The 26340-nt window shown below is 38.1% G+C and overlaps 1 protein-coding gene across 2 annotated transcripts in view; it reads right to left on the bottom strand.

The window, feature by feature from the left end:
* Positions 1 to 26340, bottom strand: part of LOC122835809 (polypeptide N-acetylgalactosaminyltransferase 18-like) — a 131271-nt gene that overhangs the window by 103324 nt on the left and 1607 nt on the right. The window lies entirely within an intron of this gene.

A 26340-nucleotide genomic window follows, 5' to 3' on the forward strand; every position in this document is an offset into this window, starting at 1 on the left:
CTGCCCTGAATTCACATTGCTTTTTCCATGTTAAGCATCACTGAGCAGATGCTCCATGCTTACTTCACAAATGTATCAAAATCAGCACAGACCTGGACTGAATACCACATAGGAAATATTAGCAAACAAAAAAAGTTCCAGATAGTCAAAAACCAGCATACTGATATAATTTATAAAGGCTGCATCCTGTACTCTTTATAGTTGTCTGTCGTTATTGGTGCTAAAAAAGTGAGCATTTTTTAAATACTTTTTGCAGGCACTCTTTGTCTCTGTGAAAGCAGCAAAATTACCTCTGCAAAATCAAATAATGAAAACTAAAACTTTCACTGATTGCCAATTTTCACGAAAACAGACAAGAAAAGCTTTCATGGATTTTCTTTATTCAAATCAATATAACATTTAATCTGAGAACATAATGTTTTTTTTAAAGCCATTTATATGTTTAGTTTTGACCTTCTCGCAGATAACCTGTGTGTGACCTTCAATAGTAAAAATCTACATTCCTTTTTGGATTATTGTTGACTTGTCTAAAGCTGAGTTTTTGCATTAAAGGCTCCTGCATGAGACCCCCTAGTGTCTCTTTTACAGCACAAATTAAACTGACCTTTGGAGGTTTCCATCACACATACAAAGAATTTTCATTTGTGCTCTAAGGTTTTTTCTCTGCTCCCCTCTGTACTTCCATGCCAACTCTCAGAGGAGTAAAATATTGAAATTAAATTGGTTGCACCATGTAAATTTCTGAATAAATGATTTTCCTTTCCGTAGAATGTTAATTGATTTTTCCTTTTAATTTATAAATGTTGCCGATTCTTGATAGGGACTTAAAATATGCCACTGCCTTAAACTTTGCAAAATACAAAGATTGTCTTATTTCCAGTGCCAACCTCCATTTTATATTTAATAAAATACAAAAAGAGTTTTCTTTCGATCATGTAAAGAGATGTCTGAATGTGGATGAAAACAGTTGAAGAGTACGGGTTTTGCGTCAAGCACAATAAGGGACCACTCCGTTGGCCTAACATTTTGGATTATGAAAATGTTAGAATCTAGGATTTAAGTACCAGAACCATATGAAGCTATGCGAAAAAGAAACAACACCAAACAGTTACTGGAGCCATGACTGCCAAAGATGGCTCCAGGATCGCTAAGATTATAAGACTACACCTGGTGCCTCTGTGTTTTCTTTCACGACTTTTACATGACTCTTGATTTTAGACATTGAAATACAGATCATTTTTTTGAGCTACAGACCTGCACGCCACAGTGAACGTTCTAAAATGTTCCTGACATTTCTGGCTTTTAAGACTTCTGCTTCCAAATGATGCATGTTCCACCCAAAGAGCTTAGATTAATCTGCTGACTCTAAAGTTTCAAATATGTGTGAATGTGAATGTGAATGGTTGCCATCTAGCATGTCAGCAGAGTGATTGACTCTCTCATGTGTCAAATGATTGGCTCCAGTCCTCTTGGAGTCCCTCCACGATCACCTGCTAATGGATGCTCACAGAGATTTATGCAGGTGTTGAATTGAAAGTCACAGGATCACTATTGCGATTAAATTTCATCCGGAGAGGGCTTCCCCATCTGTGACGAATTTCAAGCGATCCATCCACTCCCAATCAAAACTGTCCACTGAAAATGTCACAGGAAATGTCAAAGTATCATCACAGTCAGAAGCATAACTGCCATCCTGTGAAAAAGATTTTTTTTTTCACAATGGTTTTAATGCACTGCATAATTCTTTTTTGCTTGTTTTTTAATTGTGTCCAAAGTCAATCCTTATGGATCCGTATCATTAAGGACAGTTTTAGTTCTTTCCCTGGTTTAGTGCACCTCAAATAATGATTCCTTCTCAGGCTTCTGCAGAACTTTATAAATCAGTTTGAATCAGTTGTGCTGAATCACAGACATCTAAAACACCTTGGAGACCTGAGCTGGACATCAGGGTGTCCGAATCATTTCTCAAAAAATGTATCTTATTTACTACCACAGAGAGAAAAAGTATTTGCTACATAGTAAATTTGTTTATTTCAAATATAATTTTGTACAAAACATGATTTTATACAGCATAGAATAACTTCTTCTCATCTACCTCTTACTGTAACATGTGGTCAAGTCTGAATGAAAGGTAGTTTTTAGAGACAGGAATCTGGTCGAATATTACCAGATTTTAATCTTCAGTGTTAGAAAAATGAACGTGAAAAATCATGCTACTCTCTGTCAGACAATATCTGAGCAAAGCAGTCCTAAGAATGCCAAATAGTCGCTATCATCTAGATCTTTACAAAGAGAGAAATGTTGCTCAAGAGCACTGAAGAAAACAAACTAAAGGAATGGTTGTTTTCATAAGAGAACAAAGAAAATCATTTGTCATGAAAGAGCAAATCTCATTAATGCACAAAATCAAAAAGGCTGTTGCTAAACAAGCTACAGACATTAAACACTGTAGATATTAATTTGTCTGGAAACTAGATACAGTGCTGTGATACACTTCAGCAGATCGAACCACATTAGCATGCACCAAGTCGTGCAAATCACAGTATTACTTTGCTGCCCCGACAGAGAGAAACTTATTTGAGAGACAAACCGGAACAACATGGAAATGAGTCGAAGCAGTGACCTAAAACAAGAACATTCATGTCCTCAGCATGGAGTCTGAACACCAAGAGTTTAATGGATGGCCAACCGGGAAGTAATTACAACTTGAGAGCCTATTCTGACTTTACATCGAGGAAAGCATGTAGAATACACAATAGTTGTGTTTTTTTGTGGCGTGTGTGAAAAGATAACGCACATACATCTAATATACAACGCTTCAAACATTTACTCTGCTTCTATTCAGGCACAGAAGTCCTAAAAATAAATCAAAGGTATTTTAAAAAAAAATTTCTAAGGAGTTCACTCTCCAGTCAGTGGGTTGCCGGTTCAAGCCCCTGTCCTCTCCATTTCTACCACTGTGTCCTTTGGCAAGATACTTCACCAACCTTGTGGTGATGAGAAAGGACAATGTCGACAAATAGCAACCTCGTTTCTGTCAGGTCAGCTACAATCCACTGGCTTGCCCTCATCAGCATGTGAGTGTGAATGGAAATGACTGATTTCATTGCGAAGCATTTCTGAGTGCTGTGTAAGTCTGATTTCATTACACAACTCATATTTCAACATGTTAGGACAAAGCACACCTTAACATGTACTGTGCACAGAGAAAACCCTCCAACATAAACGATGGAAAACTATTCTAAACTAATACTGATTCTCACTCAATTTAAACTAAATAATTCAACATCCTCCAAGAGCATATGTTATATATTTTAGTTGGAGACTGTACATAGAGAGCCATCAAAAATGATACCTATGAATCTTAGAAGAAACTGTTTACTATATGCATCTTTTTGTCTCAGCCTTTGCTTGTGTTGTTGGTTAATTGCTGAGTCACCATCTTAATCATCTCCACAGATGGCGCTTTCCTTTTTACCAAGAAGAAGTACTCATCTGTCAACAACAACAGATTATTGTGAGCAGACAATTCATCTCCATCCTTCCATTTCTGCACCTGCTGCTCTGGTCAAAGCTCCAGATGTGAATCAGTATATTGCTCTTGTTTTCCTCTGTGTGACTAAACAAAAGTAGCTTTATTAAGCTGCAGCATAATATATTGATGCTTATTACTACATGTTATGATGTTCTTGTCTTATTCTTAGACAACTTAGCCATGTTTTTTTTCTTTAAGCCATGTTTAAAAGGAAAAATGTTTCATTTTAAACATTTTTTGAACACCAATGTTGCGCTAGGGCTGCACAGTGGTGCAGTTGGTAGAGCTGTTGCCTTGCAGCAAGAAGGTCCTGGGTTCAATTCCCGGCCCGGGGTCTTTCTGCATGGAGTTTGCATGTTCTCCCTGTGCATGGTGGGTTCTCTCCGGGTTCTCCGGCTTCCTCCCACAGTCCAAAAACATGACTGTCAGGTTAATTGGTCTCTCTAAATTCTCACTAGGTGTGAGTGTGTGTGTGAATGGTTGTGTGTCCTGAATGTGTCTGTGTTGCCCTGCGACAGACTGGCGACCTGTCCAGGGTGAACCCCGCCTCTCACCCGGAATGTTAGCCGGGGATAGGAACCAGCAACCCTCCCGACCCCATTAGGGACAAAGGGTGATTAGAAAATGGATGGATGGATGGATGTTGCGCTACAATGGAGCAAATGGGAGACAGAATGTGAAAAACTGAAGGAGCAGACACCTATGACAGTACCACAAAATAGAAGTCTGAATCTCTGCTCTGGCACATTCGTTTTGTTAAGCGTTTTCCTATGCTGCTGTTTGGGGGGCTCTCAGGGCCGCCAAATCTTCTGGCAGCAGTAAGCACTTGAAAAATTACTTCTTTTTTTTTTTTCTTTGCCTATCTGACACGGATAAAGACAAACTAACAGTCATCACTTCCTCTCCAGCTCTGCCAGAGCTGCATGACGGTGGTTACATCCTGATGAGAGAAAAACCAAGTGTGACAAGTATTTAAAACTTACTGTGAACTGATGCCTGAAAATCTATGCTTCAATATAATCATATCTTTAAGTGCAAAGAAACAATAATCAAATATTACATTTGGATGTGAAAAAAAAATCAAAAAAATCCCTGGCCTTCCTCCAGTCCTTTTTTGTCAGGTAAAAACCTGACAAAAATGTTTAAAATGGAAAACATAAGCAGGAATGACGAATCAATATGGGAGATACAAGAAGAGCATTAAGAGGATTCTGATTTCCAAGGAGCGATTCAACCAGGAGATTGAGTTTCTGTCATAAGAGGAAGAAAATGTGACTAAGGAGGATTTAGCTTCTCATTTTGTCTGGCTGAAGCCAGACAAGCCTGAGGATGTGACTAATGCGATCAGCATGCTGCTTCCTTGAATCGCAAGGAGAATTATTTAAAATTGATTGTCTTTTTTTCCAACATTATCTTAAATCAGTCAAGGATATCTAATTGTATTTCAAGCAGGTTCTAAAAAAAAAAATCAAATTGTCACCTGAGGAATGCAAAATTATGTTTTATTAAAAAAAAGTTATCCATAGTAAACAGACACAGGCCGTTTTCAAAGACAGCTTTTGTCAGTAATTAGCCGTTTTCCTGTACTTTGCAATGACTCTGTAGGCGATGCAAATTTCCCCAAAGTCGAAAAGCTGGAAACCTTTATTGGAAATTAACCGGATTTAATGGCAGTTGACGGGAATAAATGGAAATACACTGGTATTGTAAAAATATATTAGCCCTCAACAAGAATTTGAAATGTAATTGGGGGAAAGATATATTTTAGTTTATTCTTTACCAAGACAACCAGATTTCATGCAACTCTCTTTCAGTGTGTCTTTGCTATCCCTCGATCTGACGCACACAGCTTGCTGCTTACTGCACTGACACACAGTGCTTGTAACAGAGATGATCTGAAGAACCCTGGAGGCTGGATTTTTGAGCCCAGACCAGAGAGCTATTACTGGCAAACATTTAAACCTGTGGACTACCGTCCAGTTCTTTGGAGTACATCTGCTTTTTGGTATTTTATCACCACTTTATTTATTGAATGTATTGTCACGTAAGGGCTAAAGAAACAAGAGCAGCTGTAAACCTTATAATCAACATTGTGGGGAGACAATGAAAAAAACAGAATCAACAATCCCCTAAAGCTCATGGGTTTTGTGTATGCTACCAAATTATGCACCAGAGTTATCCAATTACTGAAGAAACCAGAAAGTGTTTATTGGTTAAATGCATTCAACAAAAGGCAGAAGAAGGAAAAATGCATACTAATATACAGCACTGCTTTCTACAATAGTTTTGCCAAAAGAAAACCACAACCGAATGAATTATTTTTGAAGTTTGCTCATTTTGGACTTGCATCTAGTAAAATCCAAATACACACACCATCTCTGACACAGACTGGTTGTTTACCTACAACACATCTGACTCGAGTTTCTTCCTCTGGAACTTTATTAAAAGACCCGAATGACCTGAAATCCTCTTTTAAATCTCCCTCCCAGCAATAACAGGCCAATTTCATCCAAATAAACCAGAGCAGCTCCACGCAGTCCGGCTATGTCAGGGGGATGAAGTGGATACCATTGCAGATGCTGACAGGAGTCAGTTGAACAGAACCTCAGCACCAAGTTCAGCAGATGAAGAGATGGATCATCTTCTCAGGTTAATCTACGTTTTAAACTGATGAAAATGTCAGCAGCATATGTGAGGATGACTGGTATGATGGTTCAGAGACGGGCCTTTTTCATGAACTCGTCCTTCTTTAAGCCAGCATTGTTTTACTGCTCTAAGCTCTTTATGTGGCAGTGCTGATTTAGAGTTCATCAAAAGTTATTAGCTTCTGAATTTCTAATGTGTAGGACGAGCTCAAGAAGTAAAAGGACAGATTGTGTTAAATATTACACACACTGCAACTCATGTAGAGAAAATTAATTTGTAGAGTAGATAGGTAAAAAAACAACAAAAAAAACAAAAATAAAACATTTGAACTTGTATCTTACCAAAGAAGACATAAGAACGTCTGTTTGAAGTAAGCTGGTGCTAATCTCCGGCAGTAGTTGGACAAGAGGTGGGCACAACACAGACAGGCCATCAGTTAATTAAAAGACAAAGTAAGCAATGTTGAGATTGAATCTATTGTGCATTTTACTGGTTTTCTTTATTTTTTTTATTAAAAACTTACTATTCTACTATAAGTACAGAGAAAGAGAAGCATCCTCATTTGTAAAACTGTGGTCTGCCTGATTCAAGCATGAAATTTTAACACTTCTGCTTCAACACGGGCAAAAAAAAAAAAAAACTTTAATGTTTATTAGTTCTATTAAAGAGGTGAAAAAGAAGAAAGAGGCAAAGAAATGTTTCCTCAAGGCTCACAAGTGAACATTAAAGCAACACAAGTTCATTATGAAACCTGAGTATTTCTAACAAGGACCAAAAAACCCCATAAAAACGGTACAGTGTGCCCCACAAATGAAATGGCCTCCAGGTACATAAACTACAGACAGGATATTGTGTTTTGATATCCAAACACGAGTAATTCCAAGGTGAAAATGGGTCTTTTAAGCTGAGAAAGTAAACCATGTTTGTGCGTGTGTTTGCGTGTTTTCCTTGGCTGGTTGAGCAGGATAATTTTTTTTCAATCCCTTGTGACATAAAAACACATCTAACTGACTCCCTTCTTTTGCTGCTGCTTCAGGCGAATACTCTAGCCTACCTAAGTATGTTGCAGGTGGATGTAATATAATAAGCTCTTTCATATTTTCCTTAAGGAATTTGGAACATGAATATGAACAAAGCAGCATCAGCCTTGTTTACACCGATTTCAATATGTTTGTGTGCAAAGGACCCCAAAAAAATAGTGGATGTCTATTATTCTTGAATGTTCTGTCTACATCCTTGGGGAAACTGAATTGCAACACCTGATTATCTTTGAGCCAGAGCATCAAGCCCAAAGGTAATTCTCCAGAGACGGATTCAAACCCCCTCACCCACTTCTTAAGTTTCCTTATTCTCATTTCATTTCCTTTTATCTCCTCTCTGAATCTTCTCAGGGTTCACTTCACTCCTCTCAATGCCTCCTTTCTTGCAGCATCTCGTTTCCTTCAATCTGCTAGTTCTTTCTTCCCCTCCTCCTATTACTCTTTTGTTATTTACTCTTCCTCTCCATCCATTATTCCCTATGTTTCCTTTTTCCAGTTCTCCATCTCTTCTTTCACCATTTCTATGCGGAGTCCTCGCAGTATGACTACTGGTAAGCAGCAAAAATACACCTGTAAACTCCTAAGTCGACTTCAATCATTTACCACTATATAATGTTGTAAAAATCCCTCTGAACAGCCTGCTTAATGATCTTTTGTGAAGTTTCCAATCATCTGTAGGTGACCGCACCTGTACTGTGTTATTCATCGTCAGGAGTGGAAAAATTTGATTTACCTCACTCTGGAATAAATCTGCCTTTTATAAGACAGGTTCAGGTTCTTTGAAAACTCCAGTCATGCTAAACCCATATGTGCAGAAAGATTGCATTGTAGTTCTTCAGGAAAGTGACAGCTTCTCAGGCTGAAATGAACGAAGCAGCATGCAGCCAGAACAGCTTTTGTCTAACTGCAACCTTGGTTCATTCAGTTGGATTTCAATTCCAGTTTCTTGCCATCGTCAGCGAGTGAATGTGTGAATGTGTGAATGTGTGAACGACTGAATGTCGTATGAAGCGCTTTGGGGTCATTTCAATGTGATAAAGTGCATTTAAAGATGCAGCTTAGGTCGTGTTGAGCTATCGTTATTATGCTGCTACAGGCCATTTAGCTCATCTGTGTTGGATGTAGGAGTCACTGGAGTCTAAATCGTCAACAGCATTCATAATGCAGCTGTAGAACCTTATATTGTTTTACAGCATGTAGTAAAACACAATGAACTTGGTGCTATAAGTTGAAATAAAGGACATGCAGGGAATTCTGTAAATAATTGCTTTTCTTTGGTTTAATAAAAGAAAAATGTTGCCATCTAAAATCACTGATGGACATCTGCTTCATAGAAATGTTCATGAATATTACCTTATTCAAAACTTTAATTTATGGGACCCTACAGATTTGCCAGATTTGTTCTAATATCAGTATTATCAGACCCAATACTGATTCAAATCCCAGCTGAGGCTCGAGGTTCATAAGGGAAGGTTTAAAATTATTTCTTTTTGTTAAAGGTTATAGCTGGATATGACAGCTTGAGCTACCGTTATTCTGCTGCTTCAAGCTGCAGTTACTCTGCTGGAGGATGTAACTTTTCTTCTGCTTCTGTCACCCAGTCACTCTCTTAGACAAAGCCATTAATCAGGCTGTGTGCAAATGCCATGCTAGATAGAGTTTTCCTTAACATTATTCAGCTGCTACACATTCATATTGTGAATATGAAATTTATTGGCCAAATTTAATTTTAGCTGAAATATGCTTCATGTACGACGATATGAATTGCAAACATATCGAATAAAAAGCTAAAAATTGTTTGGCTTTCAAAGTCTGGGTATAAATGAGCATAATGACAAAAAAAAAAAAATCTGCAACTTTACATTCAGTGTAGGATTATTCTTCCAGCCTTTTTCAATCTGTTAGTCTGTTTTGTTAATTATAAAACACAGCTGAGGCTCGAGGTTCTGTGACCAATTTAATGTTTACATATTCTACAATGAACCACCTTTGCTAAAAACATTCATTTAACTACATGTAATATAAATGTATCTTATTGTTTTTGTCTTCATTTTAACAATTTATATGTTGTAGAATACTTTCTTGATAATATTCGTTTCAAAATATCCACATAAAAAAAGCTCCATGGGGCTTCCTAAACTGTCACTAAAATCACCATGAGAGACTAAATATGCCAAACTAGGTTACTAAGGTCGCTTACTTTGCTAATTACTGCGGTAATTACATTTTTTTTTTTTTTTAAATGGCAGCCCATAACTCATCTGTCACAGGAGGGCCGTAACCTCATCCACTCCGGTGTTGCTATCGTTTCATGGAACAAAATGTCTCCTCATTAAAACCTTGTCAACAACACAAGAAATGTTAATGTGAAAAAAAAGAAGTACACAGTTCAAACGCCGACTCGGATGCAATTAGGATACAGAGCAGAAAATGCCCAGGGAAATGCCTTGTTTTAAAAAATGGCTGGCTGGAAAAAACACCAGAGAGAGGGGAAAAAAACTGATTGGAGAGACATCCCAAGTCTCGATGTCCCAGCAGTTTGCTGTTTGTCCAACTGAGAGGCAGCTGCTCTGCAGCAACAGGAGATCTCCACAGTGGAGCAGAGCAGCTGCAGGGCACAGAATGTCACACAGAAACCCATCAAGGGACTCAACCCCTGTGGGACAGCCAATAAACACAGGCTACCTGAAATAACATACACTAATATGATCGGACTTACAGTAGGAAGAGAACCATAAACAGCTGCATCCATCCGTTTTCCACACCCGTTTATCCTTGCAGGGTCACAGGGGGGCTGGTGAAAGTTTCCAGCGGTCATTGGGTAAAAGATGATGTACACCCTGGACAGGTCGCCAGTTCACCGCAGTATATCAATGCAATATAAATAATATTATTATGGCTACAACTTTAAAAATGATAAAGTTTCGATTCTGATGCACGGTTCTAGTCATGGAATGTGACAGAATATCAAAATGACCCAATAATAACATGATATTAGGTAATTTGAGTCATACTTGCATACATTTTGCAGCAGTGGGCTGCAGGAGTTTCATGTGGCACCTGAGTTATGATGCTCGTGCTTCAAAATTTGTCAACATGTCAAGAGAATCTGTGGCAGCATGACGTAGCTGGAAATCACATTACCATCTCTCACCAGATAAAGAGTTATGTAGAAAGGCTGGAGTGTGGTTCATTTAAAGTCATGCACCTTCATACACCACAGCAGGGCAAGGTGTGATGGAGGTTATATATAAAATAGATTGGTGTTGCTCTGCTCTGACAGCAAAGTTCTCAACAGGCAACTGTTGACAACATGATTATTTTTGTGTTTTCACGATGTAAAACATTTTTGAATTGCCGTGTTGCTGAAATGTGGTTTACAAATAAACGTGATTGATTGAATATTCCAACCTTTTAAATGAAAGGAAAGGTTCTGGAGAATTCCCCTCCATCAGTGTTCATTCCCAGCTGATTAACAGTGAGATGCAGCTATAAAACATTACTGCAGTCTGCATCACATACAAATGGAAAAACGCCACACTGACTTTACTTTTAATTAAATCCCCAGAAAAAACTTAAAGCACGCAAATGCCATGACGCAAAGACTGAGTTTAATGTTTTCTTGTTTTGTTTTTGGAAATGGAGTTCTTTAAAATCAGGGTTTTTTTTCCCCCTTGAAACCGAAAACTGACTTTCAGGGCTGTGCAGGGTTTGGTTCCCACCTCCAGTGATCATTGGGAGAAAGGTGAGTTCACCCTGGAGCCACAAACCCATTACAGGGGAATATAGAGCCACAAACAAGCATGAATTCACATTCATCTAAGGGTGATTTAGAGACCAACCTAACTAATAGTCATGTTTTTGAAGTGTGGGAGGAATCCAGAGTATCTGTAGAGAACAGACATTGTGAATATTGTTATTGTAATACTGAAATTGTAAAGGACTTGGAGTGTACATTGCTGGCCAATGTATTTTTACAAGTTCTGAAGTTGTTGTTTTTTATTGCTATTGCAATATTTAGTCACTAGAACACAATCTCGCAGTAGCTGAAGCTCACACTACACACAAATGACATTGTCAAAAATGCTAAAAGGTCACAAGGAGTAGGAAGAAGTGAAAGAAAGAAACAGGCATATATCACACTTGAGAAAGTCATTTCAAGATATTCTAATATTGTGCAGCATGCTAAGCTTAGCATATTAGACATTTCTGGGTAATGAGAATGAACTTAAACACATGTAGGAACTTAAAGCTGCTTTAAAAGAAAATGAAACCCTTCCCTCGACTTACGTTGTAGCTGAGCAATACATTTCTACATATCAAATCTCACATTTTAAGTGAAGATTCAGATCAGTATGGTTTCATCACATAAAATAGTTCAGGAGTATTTATAACAGGTTTATTTTATTTGAGGCAGTCAGAGTACAGTAGCTTAGGACCATTGTGTTTTGACAAAAATGGTCGCCCTTTAAATTTATTTGAAAGCGTCATCCTGTCCTCCAGCCTGCAACCATCCAGTGGAACTGGATCTGACCCTCTGTAAAGATGTAAGAGTTGCGGTGAAAGATGGCTATTTAGGATATCCTTCACGCCAAAGACATTCGATAATAAGCACTTCTTTGAAAGTTGATGGCGCACAGAGGCTGCTGCAGGCATCAAATGGCAGAGAATGGCAGTGGGTGGAAAACTCATTTTAGATAATCTTTTCGAAGCAAAAGGCAAGTGTCTCCTCTCAGGAACAACTCCTGCTGAGTTTGTGGCTTGTAGTGCAGAGCTCTGCATCTTGCAGCTGTTTCGTTCTGGGAGATTATCCCACACAGAAAGCAGTGGTGAGCGGCAGCGGAACGGAGTAGGTTGAAGAGCTCAGGTGCTTCTTCAGATGACTCTCTGAATGCAAAGAAAATCTATGTCATTTAAATCTGGGTCAGGGCTAAGAGATTACTTTGTATGCTTACAATCATTCTAAGTGCTAAAGAGCTTTCTGCATCACCTCCATGTTTACCATTACGGCAGCTCACAATTTATAGCACTTTGGACATTTCAGTCATGCTGACATAATATGCTTCGACATTTCAGTCCAGTCTTATTCATCCCCTTATCCATGCTAAAATATTTAGGGGTCCATTTTATGGCCTTGGTAACTACCATGCTGTCATGTCAAAAAGAAAAGGAGGAATCTTGCCCGTGCTTTATGAAGGGTCACGGCAAAGTGGCAAAATACAAATTGTTTCTCATCAGCAAAAGACCCTAAGATACAGAAAAATTGCCAAAGATCCATCAGGGATTTAAAACAAAAACAATCATTTTAGTTTCATTCACTAATCTCTACAATTTTTTATTTTAATGTTTATTTTAACTTAGACCTTCTAACAATGATCCATACCACTCTTAGGTTTGTAGATATGCAAAATAGACCAGTTATAAACACGTGATCTTTAGCCATAAAGTGAGACACAGATTTCATGCCGGTGTCCTCATGAAAGAGGATAAAACAAAAATTTGCACGCCTTATATCAGCTCTTCAATATTTTTGATAGCATTTCAATTTAACTTTCCTACAGGGAAAGGTCGCCAGTCTGTGCCCTGCGACAGACTGGCGACCTGTCCAGGGTGTACTCCGCCTCTCGCCCGGGACGCAGCTGGAGATAGGCACCAGCAACCCTCCCGACCCCATTAGGAAAGAAGGGTGTTCAGATAATGGATGGATGGATACAGGGTCAGATGATCCTTTGGAATCAATACCAAACCTTTACTTCTTTATTTCTTCTACACACACGTGTTTTAATGCAACTTAGGTTAGAGTAGAAAACAAAAATTAACAATTCCTATCTTACAGTGGTGCCCTCTGATAGTGAGAACTCTTTTTGTAATACTGCAGTAAGGTGATAAAGAGTAACCTTAAGGCACATTGTGTTTATGCAACTTGTTACCGTGTTAGTAACAGCTGACTTAGCACTAGCCATCTAAATGATTCAGGAGTTTCTCCCTTGACCTCGTTGGTAACCTTGTTCAGTTCTGCATGTGACTTGTTTGTATTTAGCTACAGACTATGAGCTCTATAAACTCCCCTGCTGTCTGTAGGACTTTATGCAGAGAACGCCATGTTGCATAAAGCAAAGTTGATAGATTCGGAGGGACAAAACAGACACAGGTGAAGCTGAAATTTTATTTGCTTCTCAATATCAAAACCAGACCAGATGCTAGAGGCTCATCAGGGGTTGCTTTTGGGCTGGCAAACAGGAAGCACTGGACAGCAATGAATCAATAAATACTCCTTAGGAACAAAACAGGAAGAGAAGTTGTGTCCAAACTCAATTTTCACAGAAGCCGATTGAAGAGGTGATGCTAGCTGACAGACTGAGTGACAGAAACTAATTATGTCCAGTGAAGTCATTCAGTTCTCCACTGGCACCAATCAGGAGTATAAAAAATCCCTTTATAATATGAGCTGAAGTCCAGAATGTTCCCTTGAGCACAGACATCGTCCAACTCTAAAATGTTTACGCTAAAATCCTTCGAATGTGAGCCATCTAAATGATTCAGGAGTTTCTCCCTTGACCTCGTTGGTAACCTTGTTCAGTTCTGCATGTGATTTTCATGATGTGGAGTCCATTATTGTACTAATGCCAAGGCATTAGTACAATAATGGACTCCACATCATGAAAATTGTTTAAATATCTGCAACAGGTTTGGTGGGTGAAAAAAATGCAATAGGAAGTCACATTTAAATATAATATATACAATGTACACCTTAAAGATTAAAAATATGTAAGAAAATGGCAGAAAAAGATACTTGTTGATGAAACATGGTGATATATATATATATATATATATTTTAAAAGCAATTACTGTTGTCATAGTCATCCATCAAAAGCATCTTATAAATGTCAATGAAGTGGCAGTTTCATTTTGGAAGCATTTTATACATTTTATATAAATAGAACTGAATAGTTGGTGCAGGCACATTTTCTCACAACTACAGGCGTGATACTTCCGGTATTTCTTGATCAGATTTGCACACAATGTATAAATAATTTTTGCAAACTCTTCCATACAGATTTTCCAAGATCTCTGAGGTATTGAAGCCGTCACTGGTCAAAGCAGTTTCAGCTCCCTCCAAAAATCTTCTGTAGCTTTTGGTGTCCTATGACCCCATGACCTTCTCCCATGCCTCCTCTGGATTATCCAGATGTCCATTGGTAAGCTTCAGGCAGGCCTAGACTTATAACTAATGGTAGCCTTTGAGACTGTAGTTACAGCTCTCTTCTTCAGTTCATTAGCCAGTTCCTCCCATGTAGCTCTGGACTGATCTCTCAACTGTCTCATGACCACTGATACTCCATGATCTTGCAGAGCATCCCAGTCTGAGGGAGACCGAGTCATCTTGAGTTTCTTCCATTTTCTAATAATTACACCAGTGGTTGTTGCCTTCTTGCACAGGACATCAGCTAGTTGTCTAATGTTCTTAAGCATCTCTCTGGTCTTGGCATTGGTGCAGAGGTTTGGAGTCTGATGGATTGAATGTGTCCCTTATACAAGTAACACATTCGAACAGGTGCAATTAATACAGGAAGTGAATGGAGGGTAAAAGGGATTCTGAAAGACTAACAACCAGTGTTTGATAAGAATTTGAATCTGTATGTACAATTTTGATCCTTATGTTGAGCAAAGAAGAATCAGCTCATATAATTTTACATCTTACATCCAACATACTTCTCCAAAACTTTATTGCCATTTGCCATTTCTTTCACTCTAAAAAAAAAAGTGTGGTTAAAATGAATCATCAAAGCCCTAAATTACCAATAAAGCAATAAACAACAACTACTTATGACGAGTTCTATCTATGGCAGAGCCACCGCTCTAAAAACAGGACTAAAACTAATTGTCTGCAGCATTTCCAGCAGCCCCCAGAAGACAACTGTATGAAGGTGACTGTCTCAGAAAGCCCTCCCAAAGCATTGCTGACAGAATTTAGCTGTGGGGCAGCATGGAGGAAAGCCTCTCCTCAATGTTATGTTGCAGCCTAAGGGCGATACGCTGCAGAGTTTAGCTGCAGTGAGTGACAGTGGCAACCAAACAGAGTGCTGGTTTCCCTGTTGGACACACCGTGTGTGAAATCTGAAGAGGCGATCATGTAGCCTGCCACTGTGAGGAAATCACTCTGGCAAATGAAGAAATCTGAAACAGCATAGCTTGTGTGCTCAACATAGCAAAAAACATTCACATCCGAGCATTTCTCTCTTATAGGATGAATCTAGTGTATGGATTGGTGGCCTTTGGAGCAGCTTGCTTTCCTTGTATTTTACTTATACTTAAAAAGTGTCAAGTTTTGTGCATTCTGTTTATAATCCAGCCTGCATGTAAATGTGAGACACACTCCACTAATTACTACTTGCGCAGTCTCTGTGGTGAGGATTCTTCAGAGTGTGCGGCTGTGTGTTTATGCACGTGTGAACTCACAGGGTGGATACCTGCCACCATGAGCACAGCTTCTTCTTTAATGAAGCAGCGTGTTCGCCGCCCTTGGTCATCACAGAACTCAGAGGCATGTTTTCCATTTCTAACAAGTCACCTGCAGTATACACAGCTAATATGGACTACTAAATTGGAAACCATTAAAATAAGCTGGACTGATTGGATGTGCTTTTTCTTCAAAGACGTTCAACAAGCTAATATCATGGCCAGACCTGCACACAATGTGTTTATCAAGTCAGCTCTTTTTATGGAGGAAATGTCAATAACAGAAACACCACTTCAATAGGTAAGCATATGTAAGCATTGGCTTTACATCCAATTAAAGCCAGGCGATTAGAAAGTACTGCAGTGATTGATTTAGTTTGATTTAGATTGGAAGTGACCTCTGTCAATGCCCACACCCAGTTTCAATAAACAATTGTGTCTTTTTGAATGGAAATAATCTAGAGATCCAATTAGATTTACGATCTATGGTAGCTTTCATAAAGAAATTAAATCCACACTTGTTTTCTCAAAGAGTTCTAATTAACCAGCTCTCTGCCTCCTTGTTTATTACAATTTTCTGTATTATGATTTTGTGGTAGAAGGACCCAAACACAACAGCACAGGAGGCTGCAAATTGTGAACTCAAAATAAAACTTTCATAACTAAACTTAGCCACAGAAAATCCAAAGCCCACAGACAACAGTGGAACCAAAGATATGACCACAAGGCGACAAAACCAAAAAACCTATACACTAAATGGGCATAAGATTATGAACACCAGACTGGTAGTTTGTTGGTCAATTGTTGCTAAGCAGACCTTTTTAGTGCTGGCTCCTGAAGATGGGTTGTAATATCTGGCACTAAACTTTAAAGCAGTAGCATCATTCATGTCCTGTTAGCTGCAAAGAGGAGCCTCAATGGATAAAAATGTTTGTTCACCACATCTCAGCAATGGAATCTAGGGAATTTGGAGGAAAAAAAAAATCAGAACCACAAAGTCATTGTAGTAATCCTCAGATCTTACTTTGACAGTTTCTGCTCTGTGACAGGATGAATTATGGTGCTGAACAAGGCCAGGAAATACTGCTTCCATGACACGATGTACATGATCTGTAACAATACTTCGTTGGATGGTATGTGTCACAGTGACAGCCACACAGATAACAGGACTTCTTCAAATTTCAAGGTTTTTGATATGTGTAATGAAGCTAAAATTGGCTTTTAAAACACAAATTTCTTCGTAATTATTTGCCAATTACAGTTGTCAGTTTGACGTTGCAGCACTGACAGCCTGAATCCAAGTGACATGGTGAGCAAGAAGTTTCTGTTCCAACATACTGAGCAGGTGTGAGCAACCAGGCGAGAAAGACAAATGTGGATTCTGACAGTTTGTGACACAATATGGTGATGATTACCTTGTGGGTGTTAAATGAAGCCAGTAAGAAAAAATAACTTTTTCCTAGTCACAAAAAAATCTTCCCCAGAATTCAACTCAGTAAAAGTGGCTTTGACTGAACGTGAGCTAAAAGTGAGAAAATGAGAAATTATGGACTTATTTCATATCTTCAGGTTGCTGTTGACACATTGTTATTGACATGTATTTTTGATAAAAATGATACTTCTGTGTAGGACATGTTACTTTTGTTTCATGTAAAATTTTCTGGCTCACTTTTTAATAAAGATTACAAGGTTTATGGATTTGTTAAAATATTTCCCCTTGATGTTGTGCCTTCAATGATTTTAATGGCATTTGAGTGGAAAACTGAGGCTGTCAACTGGTTTTCAAAAAGCACTTAACTCCCTGTTCTCTAGGGGCCTACAATTTGGTAACAGGCTCTTAGCTCCATTGTAAACAGATTTATTTATAATGGAAAAATGAAAATAGGCATAAAAGTCTATCCATAATTCTTCAGCTTACATAATAAACAGGTGGCATAAAAAAATAAACAAATACCATTAAACAAAGTCATACAATTATGACACCAAAGTCAAAACAAAAATGTATCATATGAATTATGAAAAACCAGAGCATAAAAAAATATTTTAAAAAATCATACCTTTTTATGCTCTGGATTTATTCTGGATGAAAGGCTGAATTATAAGGAATTGGAGTAGTTTAAAGAAAACCGGCACAAGCCATGTAATGGTTCTAACTGTTTCATAATCTGACTGGTTTTAAATAAAAATCATAGCCAATATTGACTGCGTTTGAAAAACCGATTTGCACACAATCTGCTTTCTTTTTTTAGATTTAAGAGGGATTTCATATTTATGTTTATGAATTTATTGATCAAAGAAAGGCTGCATGTTCTGACTGATTTGGCTCAGAGATTAAACAAAATCTTTCATGTTGGGTTCCAGGAGTTTGATCTTTTTCATGTATTTTAGTTTGAGCTCTAATTTTCACTCTCATTCAGAATATTGTGCATCTCAAGGGAAATGTGGCTACAATTTGCAATTATAATATTCAGTCTGATGTCAACAATTCAATACTGCCGTCATCTAAAATGCATAGTTTGACTGTATGATAAATGCAATATAGCAAGCTGCTGCAGGAAGTGTGAAAAGAAGCAAAAAGAGAAACTTTGTTTTTAATTGCTTTTGCCCACACAATTAAAAACAAAAGGGCTGCTATAAAAATATAACATCCAAAATCAAATATCATCTTTTTATTGTTTACCAAAAACAGGAAGTTCAAAATAGTTCTGTAAAAAATTTGGTGCTTCACAAGACGTAGACACAAACAATATTAGCAGGAATAGTTTTGATGAGAACATGCATGAAATAGGCCAATGGATGAAATGAAACATGCAGGGCTTTTTCCATCTTTTTGCACAAGCTACAAATAGCAGTTTGACCAAGCCTTCTTCTACTGGAAGACATAACAATAACTAGTTTTAAACTAAATGTGGATATTATGTCGCAAGTTGTAAAATGAATTATGATCTGCTGATTAACCTTTTCCTGTAGCCTATGGAAAGCATTTTAACATACTTTTGTAATGTTTAATATTGGTGTTGTGCAGGATGTTGCTTTAACAAACAAACAAATAGAAAATTTTTATGCACTCCTGGTGGCCGATAGTAAAACGTCAACCATTGTAAATGCTAGCATTATAGATTTTTATAACAGTACTGGTCCCTGATGAGATTTAAGGCCTGTTAATCTAAACATAGAAAAAAATGGTGCTTCTTGGAAAATATAAAGCAATATGCAGCTGGTACACTTTTCTTAATATCATTCTGCTAATGAATTACTCTGTAAAATGTTGACAAAGCAATATACCACAACTTTAAGTTGTTCCTTAAATTCAAGCTGCAATTGCCAGAAAGCCTGTCCAACTAAATATCATATTTACTATTCAATACACAGCAGTAATTTTTCTCCTCAAGCTATTAAATTAGTAATTTTCTATAAAGCAGACATCACCATCTGCTACAATAATCCACTTTTATCCACACCTAATGGTGCATTTTCTGAGAAAGCTCAATACCTTTGTGATACTTGAAACCTTTGTGATACTCGCGAGTGTAGTGAGTGTCGCCTGCTAGATTTAGATAGATTTTAAAACACATTCAGTGTTTCCCTGATTTTATTTTGGATCATCAGATGCCTGAGGTGTAACATCAGCCCATGTCATTTCATGTGTGATTGGCCTGTTTGCAGACACTGATTGCTCTGTGGAAAGCAGCTTGAATCTCATCAAAGAGAAGAATCTCCTATCATCAATATTGATGCTTGTCGAAAAAGTCCAAAATCAGTGAAGAAGATGGGCTAACAATTTAACACTCCCATGATAAACTACAATTAATATCTCAGTTGCTGAAATTTTAAAGTATAAAGTGTGCCATTACATTTTGCCAAGTGAGATTAGCCTCCTAAGTTGAAAATGATTTCAGGATATTAGTTTTGCTTATCCAAAATGCAAAAACAACAAAAAAAGCTATTTTATTTTACAACATGGGTAATTCTACCCAGTAGTGATTCAAAGAACTGGAACTGAATTGTGAGGTCCTTAAAGGCTCACAAAGACTCAGATCTGTCTGTGGCTTTTTTCACAGACAGACCTGAGAATAAAAATTCAGCTCCTCTGCCTTCTCCCAGTTCTCCCAGGACTAAATACAGAAATACACTGCTCAGTCATAAAACCATCAGTGAGTCAGGAGGAGGGGCCTAGTGCTGTCAATCATTCATGTGTACACACTGCTCACACTTTCCTCTTTTCTCCCTGCCAGGCTACAGTCTCTTTCCATCAGCAGAGTCATGAATGCAAAGTCTAGTTAGCATAGCCACCGACGACGAAGCATAAATGCTGTTTCTTCAACATTAGCACATTGAGCAGCACATACATGATTGAAGTGTCAAGAAGACCTTCCTCTTGGCTCTGATTGGTTGTTTTTCACCAGCAGCAGAGCATTTTTGTAGATCGCTGTAGCAGATCAGGGAGGAGGCGTAACGGCTTGATTTTTCACAGATTTTCTCATACCATACCGTCACAACATAGTGACAATTTAACAAATGTGTTTTAAAAAACTGATTTTTTTTTAAAATATAAGTTACATAGTATAGCTGTAACAACACCTAACCTGACACAGGTGTGATCCCCCTATGCTTCGTTTCATTTATACATATATTATATTTTACTCTACTATATCAAAATAAAATTCAGATAATTTTTAACTCAAATTCATTTGTACATTTTTGAGGATTACCTCCATCTTACAGAAACAGTATATAATGTGCATTCAAATGTACATCAAGTAAACAGAGCAGTAACAAACTCTTGAAATTTGTATAAAATAGGTATTGGAAGAATTACAGTTCAATGCCCTTTAATTAAACTCTTCAAAAAGTCTTTAAAAAGAACGACAAAAGAAACAGTCAACATTTGACTGCAGACATCGATCCACTGTCTTCTGGGTGAGAGATCTGCCCTGAAGTTGTTCATACACAATGAACAATCCTTTGTTCGATTTAGCTGACTTCCTGAAACTTCCTGGCCGACAGACTTGAAGGCAAACCTTTTCCACTGCAAAATAAATGAAACATTCTGTGCCCTCAATAGGCAATTCAATAGGAAGGTTGCTTCCTTTACATAAAGAAAAATGAAAGCACAGCAGGACACGTCCAAACAAAATTCATCTGATCTGGTATTTAAGTTTGCCATTTTGTACTTAAACTCTTATTTGGGCAATTAATAGGCAGAGGGAGTCAAAGTATTTCACTCACACTGGGAACACTGTTGTTCATTCTGTCACTAAAGTCCTAGTCAAAGTAAACCCAGATTGCAGCAGAAATTTGTCAGGCTTCATCTGTGCTTTGTTATGGAGCTGACTGTCAGTTTCTCTATGCAATGACTAACAGTGGACAAAAGTTTTTGGTTAAATGCAGAACACATGTGCTGTTTAGAAAAAGAGTTCGGTTTTTTTTTTCTCAGTGTCCAAGCCTGATGAAAATAAAAATAAGGAGAAGTAGCAGCCTCGTTAAAACAAAGGACACCGCAAATAAAACCCAAAAAATATTCAGTTCGTCAAGTAACCATTTAGCATTTACAGGCAAATTTATGAAGTCATTTGTGAGAACTACAGAGTTGTTCTCAGTCTTCAGTGTTGTTTTATGTTGAGGGTCTGCTTTATTTTAACTTATCTAGTCTGAGAAAATCTCAATTGCCTAAACATGATACTGGATATACTGCTGCTGTGGTACTATAAAAGTGTTTTGCGATGTCCTTTAATTTATAGCTCCATGATCTTTACTAATTAATTTATGCTATTAATTAAAACACGTCCAGTAGTCTCTCTGCTGCAGCTGAATGGTCTGTTTGAACTGCTCAGCAACAGGTAAGACTATTTTACAAATCTCCTGGACAGGAGGACATTTTTGCCACATATGTAAATCCATGCATGATTGCTGTGATTTTTTTTTTTTACTTATACCTCCATAGAGACAGAAAATAATATGAGTTATAACTTCTAAAGGGATCCATATTTTATTTTTAATAAGAAAGGGGGATGGTGGTGGTGGGGAGAATGTCGGTGCAGCTGAAACCAAAATTTCACCTAAGGCAATCAAATGGTTAGAGCCAGCTTGGTCTGCTTGCACATGCAAAACAGCAACAAAATCAGGACAAAATTATCCACTTGATACATGTTGAATTCCCCCTTGGTGCTTTAAATGTACTGCACTTTAGGAAGAAAATGCATAAACGTGTGTTAATTTTGTCACCTGCCAACACCTGTAAGCGCTGCTGAAGCATAACTTAAACACTGTAAGCTGCCATCTGAGACTGACAGAGAAGCAAGTGTGTGGAGAAGGTGCAACAAAGTCATCTGGCTTCAATCTGCTAAAAGTGACACGTTTAGAATTGTGAGTGTCACACCTCCCTGCATTTGACAGATCAAAGACGAATGTAAAGGTGGATTCATTGCAAATTTATGACAACTCTCTTGCCACTCTGCTTTGAAAGTTGGTGGTGTGAGTGTGGATGGAAGGGAGGTGGGGAGAGGTTTGAAACCTTCAATGGGACTCAGGCAACTTTTAATGTAATATTCAACAAACCAGCAGCTTCTGGCTATCCGTGTGGATCTGTGTTTCATTGCTTCCTCTGGTGTACCCCTAAACTGTGTTATATCAGAATATCCTTGGGCATCTGTAGTACAGCTGGGAGAGAAAAAACAAAAACAAACAAAAGAAGAAGACAGGGGTTTTTTTCTCCTCCCACAGTACCTGTGTGTTACACGGTCATGGCAGCCTAAACTGACTAATGTCAGGATGTTAACAGAAACTGAATTGCTCATGCAACAATACAGAGATTCCATAAGGAGGCGGGAACATCAACAGCAGCTCTCACACCACTGACATGAATCTTTGATGGCATGGGAGACACACAACTTACACCGAGACTCACACACGGAGCCTCAGACGCCTACCACGCACACTCCTCTTCCTCATAAGACTGTCATAACAGATCAACTAGCATTGACTCATAGAAAGACTTCTAAAAATAAAATGTGTGGTTGGCAGGATGGAAAGGAGAACTGATCCAACAAGTTCCCTACCGGAAAAATAACTGTGACCAGAAATTAATAATTTTGAATTAATTATCTTGATCATGGACATCGCACATGTCCGGAAGTGTAGGAACAAACACCTGTGGATGTGCAGAAATATGCACATTTCTGAGGGCTAAATGTTCTCTGAAGCAACAGGGGAAGGTGTCACCTGTCCAAGACAACAGATACAGCGAAGGAGAGCCATGAGATCTGGTTTCTGATTAAACTGGCTTTCTGTTCAACATCGACTAGTACTTCTACACGACAACAACAGAATCCCCTGGTTCCTGTTGGTCTTTGAAATATTTAATATCTGAAGAGCAACACACAAAACCTTATAAATGACTTGTAAAAATAATATCACCCTTCTTCAGTGAATTATTTTTAAGCTAAAAGGACAAATATTTGTGTAAATGCTAAAAAATATGCTATAAAAACAATCCACCGGCAAGACAAATTAGACAAGAAATATTTGTCACTGAAAAGAACAAAGCACTTCAAGAACGAGGAGTCTTTTTTTACCCACCTACTAGATTAGAAACTCAATTTCTACATAAAAAAGAAACAAATAGAGAGTATCTTTGACATTTTACTGCCAGACCGATGGCAGTAAAATGTCATAAACCATTTAAGTGGTTTACAGTGTAAACCACTTTTATGGTTTACACTATAAACCATTTAAGTGGTTTATAGTGTAAACCACTTATATGGTTTACACTATAAACCATTTATACTATATGGGCAGTTGCTTAGGGCGGCATCAGAAAGCGGTGGGGGAGGCACCCAAGAACAAGAAAAGAAGTACATCTCACATGTCAGTGGTCTCCTGAGCAAGTTTGCTACTATATGTATCTGTAACAAGTGTGTAAAAAATGTTATATTTCACCCCAAATTCATAATTCATTTGAATGAATGAAGATTTTAGTTCATTTGTAAACAATTAAGAGAATTTGGTTGGTCTAAACACATTTTGGTCTCAGTTTGCGCCGAGCTGCTCTGGGGAGAGGTGAGGTGTATATGGGGATATCAGAGCCCAAGAACTGCTGTGCTGAATATATTTTTGTCTTAAACAGAATAAAGCTGCCCTGCTGGCTGCAATACTCCCATGGTCCTCGTCTGCTGGTTTCTTTTGGCCATAGCACACAATGCAAAGTACACACAACAAATGAGTCAGATGAAGCCGGCTATGAGTTTGGAAGCATTTCTCCATCCTGCCTGCTGCTAGCATGTGCTTGTTCTAAATGAGAATCAGCACTTTCTTCTTTGATTTCCAATTTTGACTTCCAATGATTCACTTCCTGCTAAAGAGCCCCCTAGTGGTTGAAGAAAAATCCACAGAAAAGCCGCACCGGGCTATAAGCCACATAGTTCAAAGATTGGGAAAAAAAGTAGCAGCTTATAGTCCAAAAATACGGTACATATATCACATGTAATGTGTTAATGCAACAATCATTCAGTATCTGAAAATCCCTCTGATGAGCATTGTTTTGGTGAGCATAAGTTACAGCAGTCAATTAAATACATTTGTTCTGCTCCTACGTCTACATAATAAGGCTGCAGTCAAGCCGGGTTTTTTTATATCAGTAACAGAGTATAAATACATCAGCCACTGGCTGCTCATGTAATCTGGCACCGACTCCAATGGCCGAGTGAAGTGGAGGAGAGTAAGGAAAGCACTCATAAAGCTAAATTTACTCCAACACTTTAACCCCAACATCCATACAAAATCTGTTAGGCCTCCTGAACTCAGCCTGCAATTAACTATGCAAATGATCAGTGAGTTTTTATCTCTGATCAAGATCTCTGAGGAGCGATGCAAACTGAACCAAACCTGAACAATTAGATATCTACCAATATTTAATTTAGATATACCTCTTAGAGGCGTCTGTTCGATCAACAGACATCTTGTCTGTGAAACTGCTGCTCAAAGAGTCACCTGTTAAATTCTTCCCAGCATTGTTAAAAGGGATTCTTTTATGTGAAGTTTCAGCATTTAAAATCGTCACACTTCCAACTCATTAAGTGATGAAAGAATAAAACTAACAAAAATGGGCAAAAAGTAGGTCTTGAGTATTGTTATACTAGAAACACATAATTTGCTGCTCAAATGAACCAAGTCACTGAAGTGTAGCGATCTCTATGCTTGTAAGGTGGCCTCTGCATGGAAAGGATGTTTCCCTCCTAAGAGTATTAATTGAGTCTTGACACTGTCTTACTTCTGATTGAGAATCAGTTCCCAGCAAGCTAATCTGAAACAAAAAAATAATAATAATCCTGGATAAACAAAGTTTCTCTGCTTCTTATCTTTCCCATGAATGACTTTATGATGATTGGAGTATTAGAGAATAAACCTCGCCCCAGAGAACGTGAGCTTTCATCCTGTTGCCGTTGCCACAGCGGGCATCTCTTCACTGAAATCTACGTTCGGTTAGAGTATTGTGTCCTATTTAGTGGTCCATACAAGAAGAGTCTGTCCCACTTCCTATTTTGTGTTGACTCGTTGCTGTGCTGATCTGAGGAGGGGAGTAATTAAACATGAAGGACCCAGGAGGAAGCACTATGCCTGCCTATGTATAACTGAAACAATTTAGCAGTGTGCAATATCATTTTCTGACAACAGTAAACAAACCAGTTTGAGCTCTTGTTTGGGTCCCAAAAAGCTATTCTGCGTGACAACTGAACTGACCTAGTCTGATTTCTGAATTTAGATAAGAAATTGGTCAGAGACTGCTGCAAATGGGCCAGTGACACAATCACAAATAGTCCTTTAAAGTAGGACAGTAACCAATGAATTTGGTTCTTCAGTCAGCAGAATTAACACAACAGGTCACTGTAAATGCAATCTCAAACAGAACGCAGCAAAAATTTAGTTCTGAATTCAAAATGTGTTTTCCTAACAAACAGCTACAAAACGTGTTTTAGTGGTGGGAGATAAAATGTACTTTTACATGCATCTCAATGCGAACGAGGATGATCTCAAGTCAATTTACCCAGGTTGATGTTCTAATCTTAGTGAAGCCAGAGCTCAGGATTTTCCAAGTGGAGGATGGTCCAGCATGTACAGTATCAGTGTTGCTGGGAGATGGATGAGCAAGAAACACAGCCAACACACTTTGTACTAAAGAGAAAATGACTTTGACAACAGCTACACAGGCAAATATAAAATTCAAATTGTCAAAAAAAAAAAACTAAGATGATTTTTTTAAACAAAAAAATAAACATGAAAAACGGCATAGCTAAGGCTGTGAATTTTTAAGAAAATGTTTAATTGTGACACTTCTGCTAAGAATTCCCACACAAATGTTCCTAACACTTTATCATTACACAATGTTCCTTCACTCTCCGTGAGCTACAGCATCTCAGCTGCTCAGAACCAGAGCAACAGGAGATGGTCCAACTGGCAAGCTATAATATTAAAATGCACAGTGTGATTGCCTGATTGTTTGTTACTATAAAGTGTAGCATCCTACCAAATACTGAATCCAACTCATCCTTTGCTGCATTGCACATAGTGACGACTACTCAAATTCAATGTTTTGTGCAATTCTACATATTACGTTTTCACCCCCGAGTCAAAAGAAAAACAGCTGGTGATGACTGCCACCAT

The sequence above is a fragment of the Gambusia affinis genome, linkage group LG08 (genome assembly GCF_019740435.1).
Source record: "Gambusia affinis linkage group LG08, SWU_Gaff_1.0, whole genome shotgun sequence".
Classification (NCBI taxonomy): Eukaryota; Metazoa; Chordata; class Actinopteri; order Cyprinodontiformes; family Poeciliidae; genus Gambusia; species Gambusia affinis.